General features: G+C 41.1%; 1 protein-coding gene across 3 annotated transcripts in view; it reads left to right on the top strand.

Annotated features, from left to right (window-relative positions):
* Positions 1-27824, top strand: part of LOC122787763 — a 580606-nt gene that overhangs the window by 243805 nt on the left and 308977 nt on the right. The gene's annotated exons all lie outside the window — the stretch shown is intronic.

Here is a 27824-nt window from a genome sequence, read left to right as displayed (position 1 = left end):
CAACCTGTCTCCACTTGCTTTATATGATCCTTACTGAAGAAGCTAAAGCCAACTGCCCTCTCTGCAGACCTTCTCCCAGCCGAATATTTGCAAAAAGCTGCAGATGTCATAGCTTACCCCATCTCAATCCTAATTAATCAAACCATAACAGAGTCCACAGTCCCCTCAATATGGAAAATATCCTATGTAATTCCACTCCACAAAGGCAGCTCATCCACAGAATTATCAAATTATAGGCCAATAGCTATATTGTCACCACTGGCCAAAATCATGGAAATGTGTGTACACAAACAACTTCTATACTATCTTATCCAGAACAATCTACTAACCAGTTCACAACATGGTTTTAGACCCCACCACAGTACAACCACTGCCCTCCTCTCATTTACTGACATAATTAACCACAACCGGAATAACAAAAAAATATCCTCAGCTCTCTTTCTGGACCTATCAAAAGCCTTTGATATGGTTAACCACCAGCTACTTCTCCACACTCTGAAAACTCTCTACCTAGACAACCAAACACTGGACTGGTTTCATGCCTATCTCTCTGATAGGCAACAAGCAGTACTCTGGCAGAATAAGCTCTCTTGCCTCTTACCAAATACCATAGGAGTTCCTCAAGGTTCCATATTGGGACCTCTTCTCTTTTCAGTCTTTATTAATGACCTCTACACAGCCATCCCTGAGGCCACCTGTATTCAATATGCAGATGACTCGACGCTAGTTTGTTCTGATACATCTCCAGTTAACCTACTAACCACAACCCAATGCATTTTTACTGCAGTAGAAAACTGATCTTGAATCCAAACAAAACCAAATTAGTACTCTTCCATCCAACCCATAAACCCTCTCCTATATCCTTTACTATACAATCCAACAATGGGACTATCATCTCCCCAGACTCCTATACTAAACTATTAGGAGTTACCATTGACAATAAACTTAGATTCAACATGCACATTAACCAAACCATTAAAACCGTTAACAAGAAACTTGGGTCACTATATAGGATAAAATCTTTCCTAACTCCAATTGCCAAAGTGGCCATTGCCCGCTAACATCTTCTCTCTACCCTTCTATATGCCTCCCCCATGCTTACTAACCTTAACAAATCTGACCTAAATAAACTCTCATGTTGTTATAATCATATTGCCAGATTTGCAACTGGCATGCCCTATAGAACCCGTCACTGTGTTAACCTAAGAAACCTCGGTTGGATAGAATTACCAAACCTTCTCCAGCAGAACCAACTCATAGAAGCATTTAAAATTCTCAAACAACCTGACAACACTCCTGCACTGAAAAATTTAATTATACCCTACACCAATCTCAGCTGTCTATGCTCATCAAACAGGCTACTTGTCCAAACAGTCAAATCCTATAACGCCATTGGAAAAATATGGAACTCCCTTCCTTTCAACCTCACTCTTACTACCTCCCTAACCCAATTCAAAGAGTCTAAAATACCATTTTAAGTCACATTGGCTTTGCCAATGCTCAAACCCAGATTAACTCCTCTTCAGTAAGCCAAGATCATACTTTTCTTCAGGACTATCCAAGTATAAAAACTTTAGACCTTTATTCTCAATTGACCTAACCCCATATTTCCTTGAGAATTTTTCTGCCCATAAATGGAAGCCCTTTAATCTTTGCTAAAAGGACAACCTAGGGAAGAAAAAGATCTGTTGCAGTCTGTGATTGCTATTCCCAAGATGTTTTTCTATAATACATATATTTCATGTCTTCTCCTCATATGCATTAATTACTAAATGAAACAATATGTATCTATGTAACATGTATGTAACTTACTGTCAATGTGGAGCTTTTCTCCCCGGGCCTCCGCTGAAAATGGACATGTATCCAGTCGGACCATCCCAGTCAACAAATGTAAAATAAATAAAATAAAAAATAAATAAACTTTAAAGGGATTGGATGCTGCATTCCTGTGAATGTCCTCCTTTGGATGAATTACCTAGTAACTATGAACCTGTTATCAGTTTGCCATCAATTCCCTATTGCAATATTACTAGCTTATCATTGTTTAATGTAACAGGCAATTTATTCTTTATGGGCAACAGCCACTTTATTTGTATATGAAACAATGAAATATAAAGTTGTTTCTTAGCTGCAACCTCTTCATTAGAGATCCCTTTGATGTGGAATTATTTAGATGACTGACTTCTGCCGAAATTTTGCATATTTACTGATATTGGTGGATTGTAATGACAGAAGTTTAAGTGGCGTTTTATGGTTGAAATTTTCTGAAATGGGTAGTTCTGTCATTGGTTCATACATTGTTTCATTGCTTACTAGAAGATTGTTCAAAACTACAAATTTAAAACAGTCTAACAACTGGTGCTGTATGATACAAGGAATATCATTTAATATAATCAGGAAGGTGACTCAAAGAATGCATACATGTATGCATGACCCTAAAAATGTGTTTGAAAACAGCCCAGAGGAAAGTGTGAAAGGCTCAAAATCACGGGCAAAAGTTTAAGCTTTACTTTTGTTACCAAAGCAATGGATGAAGGTAAAACAGTTCACCACATTACCTTGACCTGGCCAAGCCTTTTGACACAATCCCCTACTCAGGTGTAGTACAAAAGATGAATAATGTAGGAGCAAACACTTGCATCACTAGCTGGATTGCCAACTTGCTCACAGGATGCAGGAGATCAAAATAGGGGAAGGGACCAGTCACCAATGGAGTCCTCCAGGGTTTGGTGCTGAGACTTTTTCTATTTGGCATAGACATCTCAAAAGTAAAAGGAAATACCAAAGGGCTTTGGCCGGCTAAGTTTGAGATGACTGCATGGTAGGAGCAGTTATTGAATCCTCAAATGACTTAACCATCATGCAGGAAGGTTTGTCCCAAACAATAACTGGTGTCAACATCATGACAATGCCCTCTGAGAACTAACTCAATTGTTTGGCATTTAGAAACTTGTGTGTACAGAGACCTAACTTTTGACCAACCTGTGCCCAGAGTCATAAGAAAGCCTTTCTATATTGCACAGCTTATAAACAAATTATGACTAGATCTACAGATGTTGTTGTCCCCCTTTACAAAGCTCTCATTAGGTCAAACTTTTTGTATAGTGCCCACTTTGGCATGTATCTGTCCAGTCCCATGCAACAATTTGGAATACCTTTAGAAATACGTTACTTAAAAGGATACAAGTCCTAAACAATAGGTCTTGCATGGACCACCTCAAAGATTTATTGCTATAGTCAGTATACTGCAGAATGCTTAGAGGTAACGTGTCTGGCATACAAGGCATCCTCCAACCTAATACAAATGGACCTACTGAACATCAGCAAGTCAAATGACATCAGAAATACTCAGTCCAGATATCTAAACTGTATGTTGTAGAGAGATGGATATATATCACAGAGGTCACCACTGTTCCAGAACACTATCCAAGTAAAACAAAGCTCATCCCTGTCCATATTCAAATGCAACTTGGATCTAAGGATGGGTAATAGAAAATGTACTCCAGGATTGTTGCCACTCATGCCACTAATGGATAGAGGCAGTTCGTAAATGCTGCATCCCTTATATGGGTCCCCTCAAATTATCTGTGGAATGATCACAGTTGTTCTCACTAAGACTAATATACAATTATCAGGCATGGGCTAGGTAAGACCAATCAGAAAATGTTAATTCAAGCACCAAAAGGGAACTGGCTAAGCTTAAAAAGTCCTCCAAGTGAATCTATGTTGTAGTAGTAAATAGTTATAAAAAATTGCCCATTTTAGATCACTAAGTGCCCCTGTCAACCCTCCACCCCCCCCAGTCTTCAACATCTTCCTGCACCTGACGCAACAGGTGTTTATGACCTGTTTTCATCTTCTGTGTCTATGCGACCGATGGTTTATGTCTTTGTCTTTCGTGCCTACTGGGAATTTGAATTCCAGAGGACGTTCGGACTGCGGACGAATGTAGAAGTGAGAGGTAGGTGTGTGCACGTGTGTTTAAGTGATGTGTGTGTCGAGCTAAGAATAAGCATTTTTCCTTTATTATGATTAAGAAAGCAGAATTGTGCAGAGAATAGTCACTATCATTAACAGAACTTAATCTATTCTCTTATAAATATGTTTTGAATGAGCCAAAGAAGCAAAAGTATTTCCTACTTAAAACAAAAAGTCATCTTATTTCTGTTTAATAGAAGATTCACATTATTTCTGCTTAATGCATATTATTTTCTTGTCCATCTTTGTTGGCTTAAGTACTGCACTGAAATCTAAGACAAAAAAGACTTGGCATGTACCATTAACTGTGATGCATTACAGCCAGAATTCATACAGAAACGTGGATTCATCTGTGGCTATGTATACATTCCTTTTTGTTGCATGTTGGAATGTGTGAAATGGAAAATAGTTCTTGTTTTGTAATCACTGCAAATCAGGATAAATATTTTATACATGTAGACAAGAAATGGTATGTCTTGTTAAATCAAAAATAAGTCCAAATTAAGAGTAAAAAGGAATGAATCAGCAAATATTTGACAAACACCTGCATATAAATCATGCTTATAAGGTAATGTAGATTGTAAGCAAACTTTTAATAGTCAAAAAGGTCAAGAAAATAATTACTGAGAACTGTATTAAATTATTATTAATGAGTTCATTACAAATAGTTATGCTTGTTTTAAAACCATTGAACATTATATCATTGGGGTCTTTATCAAAATTTCTCAGCCTTAATGTATACCTTAATAATCAGGTTATTATGTTTGCAAAATATTTGGCAACTGAAAATCCATTGCACAATTAAATCAATCAATCAATAAATAAAGGAAACTTCTTTGGATTTAGTCTTGAGATCTAGAGCATAATATATTATTTGAAGGTTCATAACCAACTATAATAGTGGAGCAAATTGTATTCTCTTGAAAAACAAAAAATGTTCATTGAAATAAAATATTAACTTTAAGTTTTATTAACTGGACGAAATGTTAAATATTTACTAACTGAACTTAGCATGATACTAGTAGGGATAGAAACTTGATTTCATATGGTTTCACTACTCATCCTGAACACACACACACACACACACACACACACACACACACACACACACACACACACCAATAAATTCATATGGTTGCTCTTAGTTAAAGTTCATAGACATATAACTTTACTTAACAAATTTTTATAAAGGTTAATGTAAGAGGTTCTGAAATACATGCATACATTTATATGAAGTCCTGTAAAATATATCTGCAGGTGACTGTAGAAATACATTACTTTTCAAAAATACATTTTATTCCCTATCTGAAAAAAAAAACAGCATTTGATGTATACCAGGCCACCTAGTATACATCGTGGTACAGTAGGTATCTAAAAGTGTATGTTATGAAATTGTAGGCAAAGTACTTATTTCATTACATAAAGCACCCATGGGGCTGTAAATGAAACGTTTAAGTGACTGTTACTTTACATTTCAATTTCTTACCAAGAAATTCTGCAGCTCATGCTGTTTTTTCATAATATTTTAGCAAAGTAATGTTCTAAACTGCTGTTTTCAATTATCTCCAGGGATTCCATTATTCTGTTTTGCTCTCAGCACTTCAGGTTTGGCACAAATTGTGGTAGTTAAGACGCTGAGTCGCACTGTGAGGAAAGTACATCGGTAATATTATTCAGCTCTTTAATTAGACCTATTTGTAGTTATTGATATACTACTTATTTTTCTTTGGTAGCGTAATTTGTCCATTGGTAGTGACTTTTTTATTTTAAAAACAGTCTGGGTTTGAATAACTGCACAAATATATATTTGTCCTGTGTGTCATCAAGAAGGTACTTTGTCAGAAGCAGGTGCAGTGATTCTAGCAATGTTCTAAGTTCATGACAGCAATATTTATAATTTGCTCCTATTTATTTTAGGCTTTGTCCAGATTTCTTGCACAAAGAGGTTGAGGTGTGTGTGAGAGAGAGTGAAATGCCCTAGTTAGAGTTAGCAGGTGGAATTTATTTTCAAGTGCATTTTCAAGGAATTGTGAGCTTCAAGGGAAGAGAATGCTATGCCTGCTTAAAATGTGCAACTGTTTTGTTTAGCAAATGGTATCACTGTTGTGTTACAGAATTTTTAAAACAGCACAGAAGGTAGAATACTTGCATCTTGATACAGAGGGCTATAGGTTCTACTCCCACAACATGTAGATTTATATTTTAAGGGGGTGGAGTACTACAGTCCTGAGTATGTCCTCCTTTGGATGAGATGCCTAATAACTATGAACTTGTTTTTCAGCTTGCCACCCATTCCCTATTGCAATATACCAGCTTACCATTTTTTTTAATATAACGTAGACAATTTATTCTTCAAGGGCAGCAGGCATTGAATTTGTAGATTAAACACTGAAATATAAATTTGTTTTCTAGCAATAACCTCTTCACTGGTTTCAGATCTCTTTAATGTGGAATTATTCAGGTGACTTTTACTTCTGCAAAGATTCTGCATATTGTTTAATATTGGTGGATTGTATGACAGAAGTTTGAGTAGCGTGGCACTTTATGGTTGAAATGTTCTGAATTGGGCAGGTTGTCATTATTGGTTCATATGATTTGTTTCATTGCTTAAAGGAAAAATGTTCACTCTAACAAGTGGTGCTGTATTATACAAGGGATATAATTCAATTATTAAATAGTATAATTAATACAGTCAGGAAGGTGAATCAAATAACTTTTGCATGGTTCTAAAAATGTGTGCAAGGAGCCTATGATTTAAAAACAGCCCAAAGATAAACTTACCCTGCCACTGGCCAGATGCATTTTCTTGAATGCGGGTTTCAATGTTGTTTCAGTGAATGTGGGTTTCAAAGGTAGAGAAGTTTTAATGCTAAGTCTCTTTTCATTGTAAGACTATTGCTTTGTTTAGGTTTAGTAAATGTGTATCAGTGTTTGTGCTATAAAATTTGAAATAAAAGTTGTAAATGAAATCCAAATATCTGTAATCATTGTAGAAGTAAAGCATAAAACAGTATGCACACTGAGAGATTTGAACAGTGTCTATGATGAATAGGGAGAAATAGCCAAGTAATGGGACACTGGAATGGCTGTGTGGGCAGGGGGTGGGGCTGTGCGGGTGGGGGCAGGAGAGGGGGGTGGTGTGGTGTGGGCGGGGCTTGTGTTTGCACCCTCCCTGCAAAAAATCCAGGCTCCCTTGCCTAGCAACCTTTTAAAACCAGTCTGGATGACTCGATACACCAGGAATATATGAAGAAAGTCTACTTCATGGGGGAGCACTGATAGTTTCTTTGGCTGTGCTTCTTGATCGTCTTTTTTGGACATAAGTTTAGTAAGAACCTATGAACTATGTACAGTTTAATCTCATTTACAGTTGATTCTGTAAAGAAGAATGCATCTGTGCTAACTAGCAGCAGCGGCCTTAGGTCAGCTGGTACCCTAGGCAAAGGTGCTCCACAGCACCCCCCCACATCACCCAGGTGCCGCCAGCCTGGTCTACCTACACCAAATAAATACTGGAAAAGCACCCCTGTTACAGCGGCGCCCTAGGCGGCCACCTAGTTGGCCTATGCCTAAGGCTGGCCATGCTAACTAGGCAACCTCTCTGCTATACTCTTCTTCCAAGGTATAGTTTGTTTGCATACTACTTTAGGTCTGACCACTGTCATTTATTTATTTTAAGCCCCCAAGACCCACATTCTTATTTCTTGCAGAGCATTTCTGCTAAAGCAGTATTTAGTTTCATTTATTGTCATTTTAAATGGCCTGAATTATTTTTAAGGTACCAGCTTTTCATTGTCTTGGTTATAAGCCTCTGCTCTTTAAAGTTGTATTATTAGCTAACTTGGCAGTAAATGCATACAGTAAGCAGCTGCTATACAACTTACACCACCTGTGTTATTTTTTTAAGGTAAACTTTCCTCTCTGTTCTTAGAGGCAAAGGTTTAGACCCCCGCAGGTACCGTGCAGTAGCTACAGTACTATCACTTTCTTTTACCTCTGCTCTAAACTCATGCCATATCCCATTTTTTCTGTACACTCCTTTATTTTAATGCTAATAAATTATTGCAGAAAATCCATGCTTAAACTAATGCTGGGGCATTAACATGTGCTGTATTAAGTGTTAAAGCATAACAAGCATGAAACTAGCAAGAGTCCCCCCCCCTCCCCCAGTCAATTCCGTATGTAAACCAATTTATCTTGTTACAGGTCCTCTCAGACCTATAATTCAAAGCTTTACCATTTTTGGCTACCAAACACTGACGAGGCTTTTTTAGCTAACTCCAAGACAGGAATTCTTTAACTGGCTTCAAGCCAGAAATAGCTCACTGATGAGCACAGTGGTCTAGATAGTTTGGTAAATCATTGAACATTGCTGGCAGATGGCTAAGTAACACTGAAGGGATTCTTGATTACCAGCCTGTCAGATTATGTTCTGTTCCTGCCCCAGATTCAAAATTACAGTTGCCACTACGTACTACTTGCTTGCAGTGTTTTCTAATTAAAGAATTTCTGTAGGTCTAGTAACTCCGTACAACTTGGAAACTAAAGATGTTTTTCATAGTCATTGTTGCAGTACTGATTCTTGGGTCTTCCTGCCATGCAGAAACCCACAACTTTCCTGATTTCCAAAGTCTTTAACATCATCTATAGCTGATGGACATCCAAAGGTGATCTGGTTGTCAGGGTATAAGAAGGATGTCTGTTGGCACCATCTTCAGTTATTTCTAGGCATACAGTCTGATGTACTTCACGTATGTCTGGTGCACTTAAAAGTCCACCTTGTCTTGTCTGTAACTTGTCTTACCAGAGAACTTTCTTCTTCCAGTCAGATAAGTAGCTCACTGGGGGAAATATCTGTACTAATGTAATGTTCATAAAAGAAGTCAGTAATTGAAGTATGGGAAGCAAATCCTGCATAACGATTTTTACTTGTTTTGTCTGTTCTGCTTGGGGTCACAGCACAATGTCTCTAACTGTGCTGTTTGTGCAAAACTCCATGTGAAAAGCCTAAAATATAGAGCCAAGGTGCTAGCCAGCCATATATTCTTCTCCCTTTTTTAATTTCTCCAAGTCTATTGAGTTTCTAATGCCATGACAGGAATGGACCCCATTCCTAAGTTAAAGTATGAATCTGATGTTGTCAGTCTTCATTTCATCCTTGACAGATGGGTTAGGTTCCGATCTCTGAACCAGCTCTGCCATTACTGCAGCTTGCGCCAGCCAAAAACTCTCTCGCGAGCTTCACTTCTACCCAGAATCTCTCTCTCTGTCTTATCTCAGATCTCTTTTGCTGCTTTCCGAAAATGGTTGTGCCTAGCTACTACTTTCGAGTGTTAGTGGCTTTAGGTAAGTTTTTCTCTTTTTCCTTGTAATTTTCTGTCTCGTTTCCCTTTTCCTTTTTCTTGTTACACTGAGTGTATTTCTCCAAGTATCATCATTGATACTTTTTTTCTTTATGCTTTGGTGTATTCCCCACGATCATTGCTGATATTTCCCCCTCTCTCTCTGTCATAGTCTTTCTATTGTCCCTGTACATGCTTGTGTATTTCTATAGCTATCATTGTTGATGGTCTCCTTTTTCCTGCTATCTTAAAATATAAGTAAAAATTATATCTGAGGTTGTCAATCTTCACTCAGTCCTTGACTGTCAGCTTGGTTCCAAACCTTGGAACCGACTCTGTCGTTTACTTCAGCTCGCACCCACCAAACTCTTGAGCTAGTCTCTACCCATAATGCTCCTCTATAAATTACCCCAGATCTCGTTTGCCACTTCATGTGTCAGACGCATTTCTACTGCTGTCGAGCTTTGGCTATATTTCAGTGAGTTTTTCTTAAAAAATTTCCTTCATATTTCTCTCTCTGGCTGTTTACCTCATTAGCATAATTCTTTTTCTATCCGCTCCTCTCCTTTTCTTCTCTACAGTCTGTGTGTGCGTGAGTGTCCTTGTTTATTTCTCTTCTGCTGTTGGTAGTTTCTGTCAAAGTGCCATTGTTGGTACTCCCTCTTTGTTACCTTTCGAGATATTCTCTCTTTCCCTTTAATCCTTTCTTTAAAAAAAAAAAAAGCTTTCTTCTGCCACTGTTGACTGTATGATTGACATGGAAGGGAAAGTAGATTCACCTGTTAAATCTAAGGGCACCTCAGGTTTTAAGAGGTGTGAGAAGTGTCAGGGCAAAATACCCAGTTCAGACTCGCATATTTTGTGTATACTGCCTAGGGAAAGTTCTTTTACAAGAGAGTTGCTCGATTTGTCACAGAATGTAAAAACAAATTAGTTTCAAAAGGACCTTTAAAATCGGACTTTGATGAGGCCATCTCTGGGTTAAAGACTGAAGCCAGTTCATCTTTATCCTCTTCTAGGAAATGTCATCCTTCGGTTCACAGTATTTCTGAACTGACAAAGGCACCAAAACATTCCCCGGTGCTGACCACCTCCACGGCACCAAAATCAGGCTTGGGCACTGAACTTCTTGAATCTTCAGAGTTGACATTGGCTTCCTTGACTCCATCGCCACCCGACAAACCAAAATTCATCTCTGTACCTAGATCTAGGTACTCTCCATCTACTGACCCTCATATAGACAGAATACCTAGAACCTTCCTCGATGTCAGGGGATTGTCTTTGGTTCCCAGCCAACCTGGTGTTGGAACCTCTTCTTCTACGACACCATTTTTTCCTTCAACTCCTATCAAGACTTTGGAACTCTCTGTTTTAACACTTCTGGCACCAACAGGCTTGGTTCTGGTAGAAACTTTGTGTCTGCCATTGAGAGCCACCTTGAGTTCCTCAAGCCCTTCGGCACCAGAGGTCTCCAAGGGTCGATCTTCTCTGGTTGTGTCCGACGTACATGGACTGGTTTCCGTAACTTCGGAGCCATCCATGTCCCTTGGTGCTTCAGCCCTTGTAGGATCGACCCAGGCTTCTGTTTCGGGGATCACCTCTCCAGTGCGGGATATGACTGCAGTTCTAAAGGAGTCTGTTTTGGTTCTGGGCTCCCATCCCTCTACTGAGGTGGCCGGCCTTTCGAATCATAGAGAAGGCTTTGTCCATTGGAGACTCAGTCTTTGCCATCCCTGTCGGGACAGATTGCCACATCTCCTCAACCTGAGCTGCCATCCTTCTCATCCCTAGGACAGAGGGCACAAAAGTCCCAGGAAAGACGCACTTTGGTGGTTTCTTCTTTGGACACTTCCCCAGAACATCCCCCGGAGGAAGTACCTGCGAGAAGAAGTGCAAGAGGAAGCACTTAGACTGCCCAGAGGAGTCTTTCACTGAAGATACCAATTCTGATGAAGGGGAAGGTTCCCCCATGTCACCCCCTGATGATGATCCCTTCGGGGACATCCTAGAAATCATGAAACAGAGGGGTATCTGGTCTTCCATCCATCTTTCCTCGGAGGAGTCTGTATACCTGGAGGCTTTTTGTGCCCAACCCTCTACTTCTTGGATATCTCCTCCTGCTGATGATCTTATTAAATTGATTGTTCAGCAGATGTGGAAGATGCCCGACTCCATTGAGCCGATCCCCAAGAGCCTGATTGAATCCTTTCAGCCCCTAAGGATGAGTCACACTGGCCCAAAGGTATACCCATTGATGCCATGGTGATAGCGGCAGCCACAAAGAAGGAACTTGCTGAAGAAAGTCCAACTATCCATCCTTCTAACAAGGAGTCTAGGACTTTGGATAGGTTTGGGAAGCATGTTTATACTTCAACAACCTTTGCTCTCAGGTCTTTGAATTATATGGTGCACTTTACAAGGTTACAGAGGGATCTGATCAAGGAGCTCTCTGGTACCTTCTCAGGAGCAGTGGCTGAAGGGGTACTGGACAAAGTTACCTCTCAGCTAGCAACCCTTGATGCAATTTCTCACTCGTCCATGAGGCTGATTGCTCACACAGCTGAAGGGCTGACTAGAGCAGGGGGTTCAGGCATAGACATTAGAAGGCACTCCTGGATGCTCTTGTGCGACTTTGCAGAGCCATTTAAAGTGTTATTCATCAATGCTCTGCTTGACAGATCTACCCTTTTTGGTCCCAAGGTAAAAGACACACTAGCCAGATGTGAAAAAGATGGCAAGACCCTTTCTGCCATAGGCGTTCGTTTCTCCGCTCCTCAGCGGCCTTACTCGAAGAATCAAAGAAGTGGGGGACTATGGTTTAAAACAGGGGTGTCCAACCTTTTGGCTTGCTGAGGCCGCATTGAGTGAACAGCAATTGTCTTGGGGCCACATATAAAATATATCATATAGTTAACTCTTTCGCTGCCACAGGAGACCAAAGTCGACCTTCTGGCTGTATTGTAGGTGCATTTGGACAATTAATAAATTTAATAAATGCCTAATATTTGCCTTAAAAGTCTAATTCTCATTCTGATTTTAATTCTCTAATCTACCAGTTAACTCTAACATCTTAGTTAATATATAGATTTTTTTTTTTTTTTTTTTTTTACAAATAAACAGATATTCACTACAGCACTAGCATTTCTCACTGGGAAAACCACTCCAGCAGTCCATCTACATACAATGTCAACATTAGCAGTCCTTAATACTATAATCCACAAAAATAAGCCAACAAATTTGCAATAAAGTAAAGAATTCACATTACTGACTTAATAAAACAATTTTGAATAAGTTAAAAGAGGGTCCCACCCAAACAAATGACTGGTGCCAGAAACATGGCCTCAAGCTAAATGCCAAAAAATGCACAATCATCCCCTTTGAGGAGAGTGATGTCCCCACAAATTATCACATTAATAACAATGTTGTAAGCATGCAATCAGTCGTGAGGTGCTTGGGCACCCAGGTTGGTAGAAACCTGACTTTTGACCACCACCTTGTCTCTGTTGTACGGAAAGCTTTTTACATAGCCCACCTCATTAGTAAGGGTATCTCATCCAGGGACAAGGAGGTCATAACATCCCTGTATTCTTCCAAGATTAATTATTGAGTGCAACACCCCTTTTGGCATGTGCCTCAGCAAAACACCATGTCAAAAGAAAGACTACAACCATTTCTGACAAAAAAGGTCAAAGGAGTGAGTTCACTTAGTTATCCAAACAGACTAAAAAGCTTCTTGCTTTCCTCTGTCTCTCACTGGCCCCTATAAATTTTATCACTCGCTTGCTTTCCAGACTAAGAAAGATCCTACCTTAAGAGACTTTCTCCACCTCAGAATTACTGGTTATATTTAAAACACTCACTACAAAGACCACAGCCTTCACTGCAACATAAACAAGCCACTTTGTATGGACAGGTTCTTGATACAAAAACTTTCAACTTCTGTAAAAAGCTCCTCTCGTTATCAAACAATGTAGTTCAACAACACTACAACTGGATGGATAGCCATGAATGTACTCCTTAAGTAAGTAGCATAGCCTTCATCAAACCGGAAGGAAAATCCACATACTAAACTTTCCCAGCTGGATGGCTAAGATCTAATATTGGTTACTGAAGTCTACTTGTCTAAGAAGAGGGGCCTATTTAACTAAGAATTCCATTTGCAAAAATATATTCAGTATACATATTAAATCTCTCTCTCTTACACACACACACACACACACACACACACACACACACACACACACACACACACACACACACACACACACACACACACACACACAAAAGGAGCCCCTACTTGTAAAATAGGCAACCTCAGTAATCACATGACACAGTCTCACTGACTGAAATTGTCTGGAAGTCAAAATATCTGAAAAAAAAAAATCATAATAGAGATGGATTCATCCATGCAATTTCCCACCACCAAAAGGACCAATAATAAATCAACAAACAACTGCTCAGCAAAAATTAAATCAATAAGAAATCTATAAACTCTCTAAGATCATACTACATACTGGAGTAAACATATAACTTCCCTCCAATCTAAAGCCATTTGACATTCAGACATTTTAATTTGTGCAGAAGTTATTCACAGACTGACAGTTTACTAAGATGTAATGCTGACCATTGCTTTTGAAAAAAACAAATTCCCACACTTTGTCAATAGGTCAAAGTGAAGAAAGGATAACTTTTTTTATTTATTATGTATTTATTTAATTTTGGAAAACATCTTTAAAACTGTTAAATTGATCACACACCCAGAAACACAGAAAAGTTATTGTGATAAGTAAACCACAGACTGCTGCAAGAAATCAGTCACAGCACATTATGCTTATGTCCGAACCAATGAAGCATACCTGTCAATTCCAAAAGAATTAAAGTAGCTTAGTAAGAAAGTTATTTGCAAGGTTACATGGCAGTTTATATTGGAAATAAGTGGAGATATTAAAAACGCTCTGTTTCTCATAATTATGTTGAAAAGTCTTCCAAGGTAAATACAACCTTCTGATTTAGCATGGAACCATACCTCTCAAACTTAGAGCAAGAATTCTGGACAAAGCAAAAAATAAAATTGGGACACAGGCCCAAAAATAGTTATGCATCACAGACACCATTGAAACAAGTGTAGCTGCAAACATTATACATCACGTATAATGTTTCTATCCCATTATTGCCAGTTAAGCATTATATGGCTCATTCAATCCTGCCTTCTTTTGCAACAAAGAAAACCATGCTTTGAAATGACAAATCCATTAAAAATAATAAAACACATTGGCTCCACATCCTGCAACTTCCTACCTGCAAACAACCTCAGAGCTTTCACTGAAACTAGGTCTGCTTATTTCCACAGAATGACACCTCTCCCTAATTACATCTAATGGTATACAATCTACCAGGATCTGGACTACCTGAAATAAATTAAATTATGGCCTGTAAATTGCAAGTGCACTTTGTTTAATTAAACTACATTTCAAAGCCCACTTGCTGTATTTTTTCAGTAACATCCCAATATCCATTTCTAGGTCACTTTACAAGACATTGGCAGTGGTAGACTTAACATCCACCAGATCCCTACAGGACCACACTCATACTGCTAACATTGTCCATTAAATGTAAATATCCATCCACTGTAAATGGCAAGAAACTGTCTTAAAAAATATTTTTCGCATTCCTAGTACCCAAGTATCAGGTTTTTAAACAAAGAAACATATTCTCCACAGTTTGTAAGTCTCTGTCTTTAATAATCATCTACTATTGCAGCACTCCCAACACACACACATACACACTAAAACCCCCAACATTTAAAAAATGACATTGTGCCCACCTGATTTGCCAGTATTGATGATCCACCAAAGATATGGTTACTGTTGTCCAATCTACCACTGCTTAGAACCCACCAATGACAAGACAGTACTGGGTGAGTTTTTTGTTTGTCAAAAAAAACAATAAACTTTATATGCTACAGTCCCACATTAGTCAATCCACTTCTGACCCATTAACCCTATGCTGCTGTCTCATTCTTACTCCCTGGGAATGCATTACCTTGGATGACTACTTTTATTTCCTAAGCAAAAGACACAAATTGGAAGATGGGGCAAAAATCCAGACATTGTTCAAAAATCCATATAGTTGAGAGGTATGATTTCATATTCAATACAACATTCTCCCTGTCAGAAAAGCTGCAATTTAATGAAAGTGTACTTTTAATGTAGGATGCATTTGTGAGCTAACATGTTTGTATGTTAGTCTCTTTGTGCATGTGTCTCTCTCTCTCTCTGTCTCTCTGTCATGCACACATAAACACACACACACACACACACACACACACACACACACACACACACACACACACACACACACACTTCTATTTTCACGCACACAAACATTCTGCTTTCATGCATGCACTCACTCACACCATACTTACCTATTGACACAGGTTAAGTGCTGTCTCTTTAAAAGGCAATGGCAGCAAATCCATAGACGAGTCCCTCTTCAGCAAGAACACACACATTGATTCTTTGGCACAAAATAATGGCGCGAACACACACAGACCCTTCTTTGGTGCAAAAAAATCAAAACTAGAAGGATGGTTTGGTGCATGCGCACACTGATGTTAGAGTTACAGGTCACGGGCATGAAAAACACAACAAAAAAGTGTTTTGGGGCATGCATACATCGATGTTGGAGTTAGAGGTAGAGGGCCGCATGGCAGAGCTCTGAGGGCCGCATGTGGCCCGCGGGCCGCAGGTTGGACACATCTAGTTTAAAAAATCCAAAGTGCTTTTCCAGGATTCATGTGGCAAAGACTTCCCTGGGGCAGAGGGGGAAGTAATGGAAGATGCTGCCTCAGAGGCAGAAATGGATGGCAAAACCAGGGGTCCAGAGAATCTTTCTTTGGTACTTCCTATCAGCACCCCTGAACTGAGGCCTGATCACTCTTCTCTGGAGGCAGTTGGGGGACAACTTTCTCTGCACAAATCCACCTGGCAACTATTAACTATGGACAAATGGGTGCAGAGAATATTATCCAGAGGTTATGAAATCCCACTTTCATTACCCCCAATCACCCAGAGAAAACTCCCGGATATCCCACCCAGTCACAGGGAAGCAGCAGTCCTAGAAATTCAAAAACTGCTCGACAAAAGAGTCATCCGAAAAAGTCCCACCAGACCAAACAAGATCTGGATTTTACTAAAGGTTCTTTTTAGTGCCCAAAAAAACAAGGTACTGGAGACCCATCTTGGATCTTAGCCAGCTTAACAAGGCAGTTCATTGAACCAAATTGCAGATGGTCTTGGTATAGTCGATACATCCATTCTTGGAAAAAGGCGATTGGATGTGCTCTATAGACGTCCAGGACATGTATTACCATATAAAAATGGACAAACGCTCCAGGGGCTTCCAGCACTTCCAGTTGGGAGCCAGTCATTTCCAATTCAGAGCATTGCCCTTTGGACTCACCGCAGCCTCCAGGGTGTTCACCAAATGCATGGAAGGGGTTGTAGCTCATCTCAGGCTGCAGGACATTCTAGTTTTTCCATACCTTGACGACTGGCTCCTCACCACTACCACCAGGTGTCAATTAGAACAGGCAAGAAATTATACTCTGCACCTCTGTGCATTTCTAGGTGTAACAATAAATTTCGAAAAGTCATTAAAGCTTACAACCTGCTCAGCAGTTAGATTTCATAAGAGCCTGCTTAGACACTGTTACAGGAATTGCTTCTCTTCATCCAGAAAGACTATAATGCATCAGATCCCAAGTCAGACAAATTCTAAGAAAAAAAAGAGTTCCAGCAAAATTCATCCTAAATGCATTAGTCCAAATGGCAGCAGCAATAACTCTTGTTCCCTTAGCAAGATATCACATGCAAATCCTGCAGTGGTTACTTGCATCCCAGTGGTCTCTGATGCACCAGCCAATGTCTTACCTAATCATGGTTACAAATCGCTGCAAACAAAATCTTATGTGGTGGCTCCACTGCGATCAGATTCTCTTGGGACAACCTTTCATTCTTCCCCAACCCCAAGCCATAGTAACCATGGATGCTTCCCAGATTGGGGGGGGGGGGCGGCATTATCTGGGAAGAACAGTCCAAGGCACATGGTCCCAACTGGAGGACAATGTGTACATCAGTGTTCTTTTGATGAAGGCAGTGCTGTTAGCGTTACAAGTATTCCAGGATGCCCTTCTTCTAGGGAGAGTAGCAATTCAAACAGACAATATGTCGGTGGTCTAGTATATCAAGAAACAAGGGGGAACCAAATCTTACCCATTATGTCGATAAGCCCTCAGAGTTTGGCAATGAGCGATTTCTTCCAACTGCTTTCTCATAGCAGTGCACATTCTGGGGAGCTCCAACATGATACCAGACAAGCTGAGCAGAACTATTCCCATGCCTCATGAGTAGTCTCTCAGCCCTGTAGTGGTGAACAAGATTTTTTGTCACTGGGGCGAACCCTGCTGCGATCTTTTTGCCTCACCTTTGAACAACAAGTGCAGAAGGTACTTTGCTCTGACTCCCCAGGGAGTCACCCAGAGATGCTCTCCTCCATGATTGGTCCCCTGGTCTTCTCTATGCCTTTCTTCAAACTCCTCTGATATTGCAGTTTCTAAAGAAAGTCAAGAGGATGGAAAACTCCGTAATCCTCATTATACCCCCTTCTGGCCCTGACAGGTTTGGTTTCCCTTCCTCTGGCCTCACCTTCAGAAACCATGGATTCTGGACCCAGCTCCAGATCTGCTGTCTCCTCCAGAAGGCATGATTCATCCGAATCTCCAACTTCTCAAGCTCACTGCATGGCTTCTCCAATTCCCATGATTGCCAGACATCCTTCCCTTTCCTCTCCTGTCTGACAAATTATTGTGGCTCATCACAAACCTTCAACTAGGAAACTTTATCAAAGTAAATGGGAAATATTTGTGAATCGGGCCCTTAACAACAAACTTGATCCTTATTCGAGCCCGGTTCATAAGGTTTTGGATTTCTTAGCTAACCGCTATCAATCTTGTTCCTCTGAATCAGCAATTAAAGTTCATCTAGCAGCAATCTCGAACTTTCATATGGGATTTGATGGCTCATCTGTAATGTCCCACAAACTCTGCAAAGCATTTTTAAAGGGACTCCTGATGTTAAGATCTCTATTTAAAGAACTAGTTCCTCCTTTGGATCTGACATTAGTCCTACAGTCCCTTACTTTGTCTCCCTTTGAACCATCAGCAACTTGTGGCTTCGTTTTTGTCTTGGAAAACTTTATTTTTAGTAGCTATCGCATCTGCCAGAAGAGTATCTGAACTTCAGGCATTATCCTGCAAACCTCCCTCCTTAATATTTCACAAGGATAGGCTTGCCCTTATGACCAATCCATCCTTTTTACCAAAGGGTAGTTTCAGAATCTAATATAAATCAGACACCTCAATTGCCAGTCTATTTCCTTAATTTTACCAATAAAGGGGACTATTCCCATCATTTGCTAGACATCCACAGACAACTACATTTTTACCTTCATAGAACAAAGGATTTCAGAAAGTCTGACCAATTATTTGTTGCATTTTCTTCTCCATCTTTAGGTAATCCAGTTTCAAAGGTTACCTTGGCAAAATGGCATAGAGACTGTATTACTTTTATCTATCAGTTGAACGGGCTCCAACTTTCACACCCAGTTAAAGCCCCATTCTCCTAGAGCGGTGGCAACTTCTGCAGTTTTTCATGCCAGAGCATCCCTGGACAATATTTGTGCAGTGGCCATTTGGTCTTCTCCACATACCTTTATCACTCATTACAAATTGGATCAGGTCCCAAGGGGACAGGCATCATTTGGTTCAACGGTGCTTAGGAATATCCTTTCGTGAGACCTCCCAAGACTAAAGTAGCTGGGGACTTTGTCCCACAGTCAAGGATTTTGTAAAGATTGACAACATCAGATAAAGAAGTTATGTCTTACCATAATGTTCCATCTGTGTTGTCTATCTTCACTAACCCTTGACATTCCCCCTCTCCAACCCCCATCCTGAGACTCTTAGTGGACCGAATCCTCCCAGAACTGGCTTCATCATAGTGACACATATCTGGTCTCTGTTTATATTATTCTTATCTGCCACTAATTTAGACAAACTCAATCTGAGGTAATTTGCAGAGGAGCATTATGGATAGATCATAACTCGAGAGTTTGAAGGACACGAGCTGAAGTAAATGGCTGAGTCAGTTCCAAGGCTAGGAACGGAGTCCACAGTCAAAAATTAGTGAAGATCGACAGCACAGATGGAACGTTATGGTAAGACATAACTTCTTTTTTTATTCTGCGCTTGCTTTCCCTTATTTTTTGTGTGGAGAGAGATTTATTTAGCAGATTTTTCTAACTGTTTTGCTTGCTTGACGTGTTGAGAAGGATAAATGCCTCTCTGGCTTCAAAAATTCCCTCGTCAGACTTTCATTTATTGTGCGTGTATTGTCTTGGTCCTCACCATTTACAGGATGATTGCAGCATTTGTCATGCCTTCAGCTGTAGTGAAAAGGTGGAACAAGCTTGTTTTAAAAACTTTTCCCTTCAGCCTTTGATGAAGCATTATCCGCTGGAGATAAAGCTAATACAGATGTTTCATCTCCTTCTTCCTCATCCTCTGTTGAAAAATCGAACAAAAGTCTCTGTTCTGATCTCCCTGGCAGTTCCAAAAGCCGAAAAATTGCAGACCTCAACTCTGACAGTTCCCACAGAACCGAAGGCCTCTGCTATTGACACTCTGGTGGCAGTGTGCATTCCGGCACCGACTGCAGTTTCAATCCCTTCAAAAAGTGACTGCTGCTTCACCTGACAAGGCTACTTTGCCTAGAACTACCTACTCTCCCTCTATTCTTGCAGAGTCCTAAGTTTCCTTCTGCGTTCGTCTCTTCCAGCAAAATCCTTTCAGAACTTTATGTGGAGAGGCTAGTGAGTAAAATTTTATGGGCTAGAGGGCTCTCAAGCCCCTCTTCGGTATGGACCCCTTCAGGTATTGATACTGAAACTTCCTTTACACCATTAACTACTCCTCCTCTAATCTCCTCAGAGGTTTGAAAGTCCTCTGTTCCAGAACTCCCGGCACTGACTGTACCAGCTCCGGAGTTGTTCACTTCTTCAGAGCCAGTAGTTACCCTGAGCTCTTCGGTGGTTTCTGAACTGGAGACCTCCCGGAGCTGTGGCTACCTTGACGGTTCTGGGGACAGTTCTCGACTCTAGGATTTTTGGAACCATACCTGCTCCTCAGAGCTTCAGCTCAATTTAGTTCAGCTCCGGCTTTGGTCTCCAGGGTCAGTTCTTCAGAGCGGGGAGTGACCCCGGTTCTGAGGCAGTCCTTCTCTGTTCCTGGCTTCGTTCCCTCTTCAAGGGGGGGCAGCCTTCGAGACTATGCAGTGATCCCTTTCTCTTGTAGAGACTCAGTTGGCACCTTCTTTCTCAGAACAGGTATCCCCCTCTAGTTCTGTTATTCCTCCTGTCTCTCCATTGCGACATCAGGTGCTGAGGCCTCGGGTATCACAAGCACAGATATGGTCATCTTCTGATACCTCTCCAGATTATCCACCTGAGGAGGTCCCTCAAAATAGAATTGCAAGAGGAAGCACTTGGATTCCCCCCAGGAATCCGTCACAGAAGACCCAGATTTTGATGAAGGGGAGTGGTCCCTACAGTCACCCCCTGAAGATGTCTCATTTGGAGATGACTTAGAAATTTTAAAACCGAGGGATGGCTGGAAGTCCCAAACCCTTCCTTTGAGGAATCTGTTTACCTTCAGGCATTCGGCACCCGCCTGTCTACCTCTTGGGTGACTCATTCAGTTGAATTCTTAGCAGGCATGGAAGGCTCCAGATACCATCAATCCCATCCCCAAAAGACCAGAGAAGATTTTTTCTGCTCCAGAAGGTAAGCAGTTTTGGGCTAAGGGTTTGGCTGTAGATGCTATGGTCGTAGCAACAGCCACTAAAAAGAAACTTGCTGAGGAGAGTACCTCCATCCATCTCGCCCAATAGGGAGTCTTGGGCCACGGACAGGTTTAGGAATGGGGTCTGCACTTTATTGACCTTCACCATAAGGTCCTTCAGTTTTTTGGCACATTTCACCAGTCTCCAGCGGGATCTAATTAAAGAGTTGTCAGACACCCTGGCAGGAGCTGTAACTGAGGGAGTCTAAGAGAAAGTGGCTTCCCAGTTAGCCACCCTACAGTCTGTATCCATTTCAGCCATGAGGCTAATTGCTCATTCAGCTGAAGGGGCATCTAGAGCGGGTACAGGCATAACCCTAAGGAGACATGCCTGGATGCATCTATGTGACTTTGTGGAACTATTCAAGTCTTTCATCAATGCTCCTTTTGACGGAACATCCTTGTTTGGCCCTAAAGTAAAACAGACTTTATCCAGGTGTGAGAAGGATGGTAGGACCCTTTCTGCTGTAGGCGTACGTTTTTCCACCCCCCGAGAGGTCCTTTTCTAGGAACCAGAGGAGTGGTGGAAAACTGTAGTTCAAGAAATCCCAAGGGCCTTTTCAATACATGTGGAGAGAGTTCTGCCAGGGGCAGAGGGGAGAACCCAAATGGAAGATGCCCCCCTCGTGGCAGGTGTGGTCTACAAAGCCAAGGCTTCAGGGATTCTTTCCCAGGCAAGCCCTTTCAGTGTTCCTGAAGGGAAGCCGGATTGTCTTCCTCTGGAGGCAGTCAGGGAATGCTTATCCTTGCACCTAAATGCCTGGCTAACCTCAGCAAAAGATTCCTGGGTGAAATTGATCATATCCAGAGGTTATATCATTCCATTTTCTCAATCATCATCCTGTTCAAAAGAAAATGCCCAATGTTCCACTCAGAGGGATTCAGCAGTACAAGATATCCAGAAAAATTGGACAAATAAGTCGTCCAACAAGTCCCGCCAGACCAAGAAGGATCCAAAACCTACTCAAGATTTTTTAGTACCAAAAAAGACAGGGGGATTGCAGACTATTTTGTATCTCAGTGTACTGAACAAGTCTGTTTGACAAACAAAGTTCCAGATGGTCACGGTAGAGTCTATTCTTCCATTTCTGAAGAAAGATGACTGGATGTGCTCATTAGACCTTCAGGGTGTGTATTACCATATAAAAATGGAAAACGCTCCAGAAAGTTCCTCACTTCTGGCTGGGAGCCAGTCATTACCAATTCAGAGTACCGCTCTTTGGACTCCCCACAGCCCCCAGAGTGTTCACCAAGTGCACGGCAGTAGTAGCAGCTCACTTGAGACTGCAGGGATTCCGAGTGTTTCTGTACTTGGATGATTGGCTTATAACCACTTTGACCAAACATCAATTAATAGTAGCCAGAGACTACACCCTCAACACCTGTGGCCATCCGGGGATTATCATCAATTTAGAAAAGTCACATTTAGCTCTGACACAAACTTTAGAATTCATAGGAGCAGTACTGAATACCCAAACAATGATAGAATCTCTTCCCTCAGAATGACATCAAAGAATTGTGGTTCAGGTTTGAAAGTTAATTCACAGGAAGAAGGTTCCACCACGATTAGTCTTGCAAGCTCTAGGATCCATGGCAGCTTCCATGACTCTAGTCTCATTAGCCAGGTTACATATAAGAGTTCTACAATGGCTACTAACTTCCCAGTTGTCTATCCTACACCACTGGATGTCGGACCAAATCTTAATCACCAACCAATGCAAAATGGACCTTCTTTGGTGGATGCATTCCGACAAAAATCTTCATGGTTGTCCCTTTGTTTTTCCGGAGTTCATGGCCATAGTGACTATGGATGCCTCTCAGAAGCTGTGGGGAGGCATTATCTGGGCAAGATGGTCCAAGGCACTTGACCCCCATTAGAGGCCAACTTGCACATCACTGTCCTGGAGATAAGAGCAGAACTTCTTTCTTTGCAGGCCTTTCAGACAGCTCTTCCTCAGAGGACAATTGCAATTTAAATGTACAATGTCAGTGGTTTGGTACATCAGCAAGCAGGGAGGAACCAAGTCTTACCCCTTTTGTTAAGAAGCTCTCCGAGTGTGGCAGTGGGTGACCTCATCCAACCACATTTTTTTAATAGCAGTGCACATTCCGGGGAGTTCCAGTGTGATTGCAGACAAGCTGAGCAGATGCATCCTTTAGCCTCACGAGTGGTCTCTGTCTAGAACTGGCAAAAATGATATTCCGTCATTGGGGTCAACCTTGCTAACAATTATTTCGCCCTGATTCCCTCTCTGGGAAAGTCAACCAGAGATGCTCTTTTCCACGATTGGCCCCCTGGTCTACTGTATGCCTTTTCCCCGTTATCTCTAATTCCCAGATTCTTACAGAAAGCACTCTGGTTGAAGAGTACAGTAATCCTCATTGCCTCCTTTTGACCTCGACAAGTGTGGTTTCCTGATGTTCCTCATGTTTTACTGTTGCAGTCATCACACTTGGGTTATCCTGCCAGGGGTAGCTCTCAGTCGGGCCAAATACCAGAGGCTTAGTATTTCTGCGTCAGTTGCTGTCGCTCCAGGACTAACATCACGTCATCAGTGGTATAAAATCAGGCAGCCGATGTCATTACATCATTGTTTCTCGCTAAGGAGCCCGAAACAGAAGCAGTTTGCACGAGTGCCGGTCGGCCGCTACCTGAGTTTTTCGTTTCCAAAATTGAAGTTGAAGTCTTCTAAAGCTAAGTACCCTGTTAAGGATCCTTTTTTCTTGCTCTAACCGATGTCAGAAAAGGTTAACAATTGTCTCGCCTGTGGAAAGCAAATACCACAACGAGATTTCCATTCTTACAGCATCACCTGTTTAGGCCCAGACCACAATATCCCTTGCTGTCGGTTTTGTGCTTTGTTCAATGCCAGAACTATACGTCATCGGGCCCTTATCATAGCTAAATACTTTCGCTCTCGTTCTACGTATTCTAAAATGGCTTCAGTAAGCCATCCGACTACCGATCTTCCAAAATAATGTAAGGATAAAGACAGACCGCACAGGTCCAAAACTGCTGACGACGCTCCCATTAAGCTAGTCGCCAGTTCGCTGGTACTCCAGTGAGACGCTTTCACAGCCCCTGATGCCTGCTTCTATGGATTCGCAGGCCGCTACTGATACCCGTTCGGAGTCCGGTATACCGCAAGACTCTTTGTTGGTTAAGGATCATGCGGATGTCTCTACTTTGGATGAGTCCGGAGCTGCTGAGCAGGCACCGGCTTCCGAGGAAGTTCTTCGCCCTACTGATGTTCGACACAAACCAATTTCTTCTTTCATGTCTTCAGTTCTTTCTAAAATTACCGAGTTTCTAAGGCCCAGGGTACTAACTACACCTAAAAAACAGACAACCCAAACTCATGCACCTGCTTCCATGCCTCAATCCCAAATGCTTAAAATAGTGGAAGATCTTATCGTGCTTATTAGGGGAAGCCAGCCTACCCCTTCTAAAAGAAAAAGAGACTTGACCCCCAGCAGTTTTATCTGACCAGGAGTCCAGTGACTCTGAGGTTTCAGAATATGAAGACATGTCCTTGTCTGCTTATGAGGATTCAGATGCAGAGGAATCCATTCCCTCTGCCTCTCCTCCAGAGGATTTTTCTTTTGGTGAAACCCTACATACTTTAAGAATATTTCCTTTGGGAATGTCAGGATTCTCCTCAGTCCAAAACGAGACTCAGGAAATTTTTAGATTTATTTATTTTATTTATTTACATTTGTTGACCGGGAGAGTCCGACTGGACACAGGTCCGTTTTCAGCAGAGGCCCGGGTAGAAAAGCTCCACATTAAGTATTATTTGCATTATACAGTTAAAAAACATAGCAATTAAATATAGACATTAGTCCAGTTAAGGACGCAAGACAAGAAGAAAATAGATGTAAAACAGCTGTAGAACATAGTACAATTTTAAAATATGGTGACATATACTAAACATGGTTACAAATGTAGCTGAGATTCATCAGTGAACAATTGATACAATCTGTTTTTGAGGTACATCACAGCCATTAGCAGTTGTTGCTACAAGAAGTTAGTATTATGTGGTAGGTGGCCTCGGAACATGAGTAGCCAAGCTTGCTAAGAGTAGGTTGTTGATAGGGGCTGAGAGAGGTAGTGGGTGGGGGGGAGTGGATGGTATTAGAGGGGGGAGTTGCAAGGGCATATCTGGCAAGTTTGGAAGTGTGATTTTAGTAAGGATTTAAAGTGGGTGCAAGAATTTACAGAGGTAATTGAGGATGGGAGGAAGTTCCAGAGTTTGGCTATAGTGCAGGAGAATAATGCTTCTCCAGCAGAGTTAATGGCTCTTGTGACCTGTAGGAGGTTTTTGTGACTGGATCTTAGTGGTCTCGTGGTTATGTAGGGTTGGAGTCTATTCTGGAGGGATGGGACTTTTAGTGGTTGGTTTATTAGTTTGTGGGCAAGTGTGAGTTGGTACCATTGAAGGAGGTGGGGGAGCTCTAGCCAGCCCAGTTCTGCTAGTGAGAGACAGTGGTGAGTACGGTAGGAAGCCCCTGTGGCGAATTTGGTGATTTTGTTGTAGCAGGTTTCGAGCTTATTTAGATCACATTGTCTAAGGTTAGTAAAAATTGGAGAGGCGTAGGGTAGGGTAGAGATAAGATGAGAATTTGCTACCGAAATTTTAGCTGCTTTGGTAAGTACTTGCTGATTTCTATAGAATGCTCCTAGTTTTTTGTGCACGTTTTTAATGATCATGGAAATGTGAATGTCAAAGTTCAGTTTATTGTCTATTTCTACTCCTAGTAATTTGGTGTGTTCCGTAGGATGGATGGTGGTGTTGTCTTTTGCTGTGATGTTAAAGTGAAAGCTGTCTAGGGTAAGTTTGGTGGGTTGGAAGATTAGTAATTTTGTTTTGTTTGGGTTGAGTATTAGTTGGGCATCAAATAACCAAGTTTCAATAGAAGAAAATGCTTCCTGTGTGACTTTTTGCAGTTCTGGTAGGGAGTGGGCTGTGCAGATGATGGTTGAGTCATCTGTGTATTGTATGAGTGTGCCATGTGTTGTGGCTGAGGCTAGATTATTGGTGAAAATAGAGAAGAGTAGGGGTCCCAGGATGGACCCTTGGGGAACTCCTATGGAGACTGGTAGTTGGGGGAATAGGTTGTCCTGCCAAACAACTGCTTGTTGGCGGTCAGATAGGTAACTCTGAAACCAGTTGATGACTGGTTGAGAGAAGGGTAGGTTATTGAGAAGAGAGATGTTGTTTGTGCGGGACCATGTTGAAAGCTTTAGAGAGGTCTAGGAAGGTAGCTGAGGAGAGATAACCTGCATTTTTATTTTGTAGGATAGAGTTAGAGAAAGAGAGTAAGGCGGTGGTGGTGCTATGGTTAGGTCGGAAACCATGTTGTATGTTGGAGAGGAGGTTGTTAGCAAGGAGGTGATCTGAGACTTGAGAATGAATGCATCTGGAGAGTGGTGAGAGAATAGCTGTGGGGCGGTAATTGGTTTGATCTGTGGAGGGGCCTCCTTTGTGTAGGGGAATTATGTGAGAGACTTTCCATAGTGTAGGAATATAACTTTCTGACCGAGATCGGTTAATCAAGAGTGATATGGGGTAGGCTAGAGTGTCAGCTGCAAGTTGAATGTATTCATCTGAGAGGTTGTCTGCTGCTAATCTGGTGATTTTACGTTTAGTTAGTAGTTGTTTTATTTTGGAGGTAGGAACAGGAGAGAAAGAGAAGCTAGTTGGGAGATTGTTAGTTCAAGTTGATGGTGTGGGTTTATGGGGGGGGGGGGTTGTGTGGTCTACCTAGTGATAGTACGGTTTGTGTGAAGTGATTGTTGAAAGAGGTAGCAATATTTTCGAAGGAGTGAGTTAAGTTAGGAGTGGGTGTACTTACTTTACCTGGGTGGAGGATGGAGGTTGCAACAAAAACAAACCAGTACTGGATGAAGTGTCTCTTAAGAAAAGTCCTATTTGTATCCAAAAACACAAAAGAGGCACACCACGATGATTCTTCAGGCTTTAATAGAGAATTAAAAACATCAAACGAACAGCTGTAGGAAGGAGTAAGCGCTTTCATGTTTTAACAACGCTTCTTCAGACTTAAAATACATCTAAAAAAATGTGTTCTTATATACTCATAGTTAATTGAATAATTAAAGCAATTAGAATAATTAAAACTCTATCACAGTCATCCCTTGTTAAAGGTGTATTGCTATGTTAGTAGCTTATATAAAAGACTATATCTTGTGACTGTATATATAGTAAATGCAATATACTTATATATTATACAAGACATATCTACTAAAATTAAGAATAGAACAATTTAAAATGATTAGGAGGATGGAGGTTATTGAGGACCAGAATTGTTTGGGGTTATGTTGGGAGGAGGTAAGGGCAGACTGGTAGTATTGGATTTTGTCCTGTTTTATAAGCTTTTTGGTTCTATTGCGTAGTTCTAGGAATTTTTGCCTAGTAGAGGGGGTTTTGCACCAGTTGTCCCATGCTTTATCCCTGTTTTTCATTTCAGACTTCGTGCTTTTTTGTAGCCATGGGGATTGTTGGGCTCTGGTTCAGGAACGTCTTATG

Source organism: Protopterus annectens, chromosome 13.part0 (assembly GCF_019279795.1).
Source record: "Protopterus annectens isolate FY-2018-M chromosome 13.part0, PAN1.0, whole genome shotgun sequence".
Taxonomy (NCBI): domain Eukaryota; kingdom Metazoa; phylum Chordata; order Ceratodontiformes; family Protopteridae; genus Protopterus; species Protopterus annectens.
Note: the sequence above shows the minus strand (reverse complement) of the source record. Positions and strands in the feature narration are given on the sequence as shown.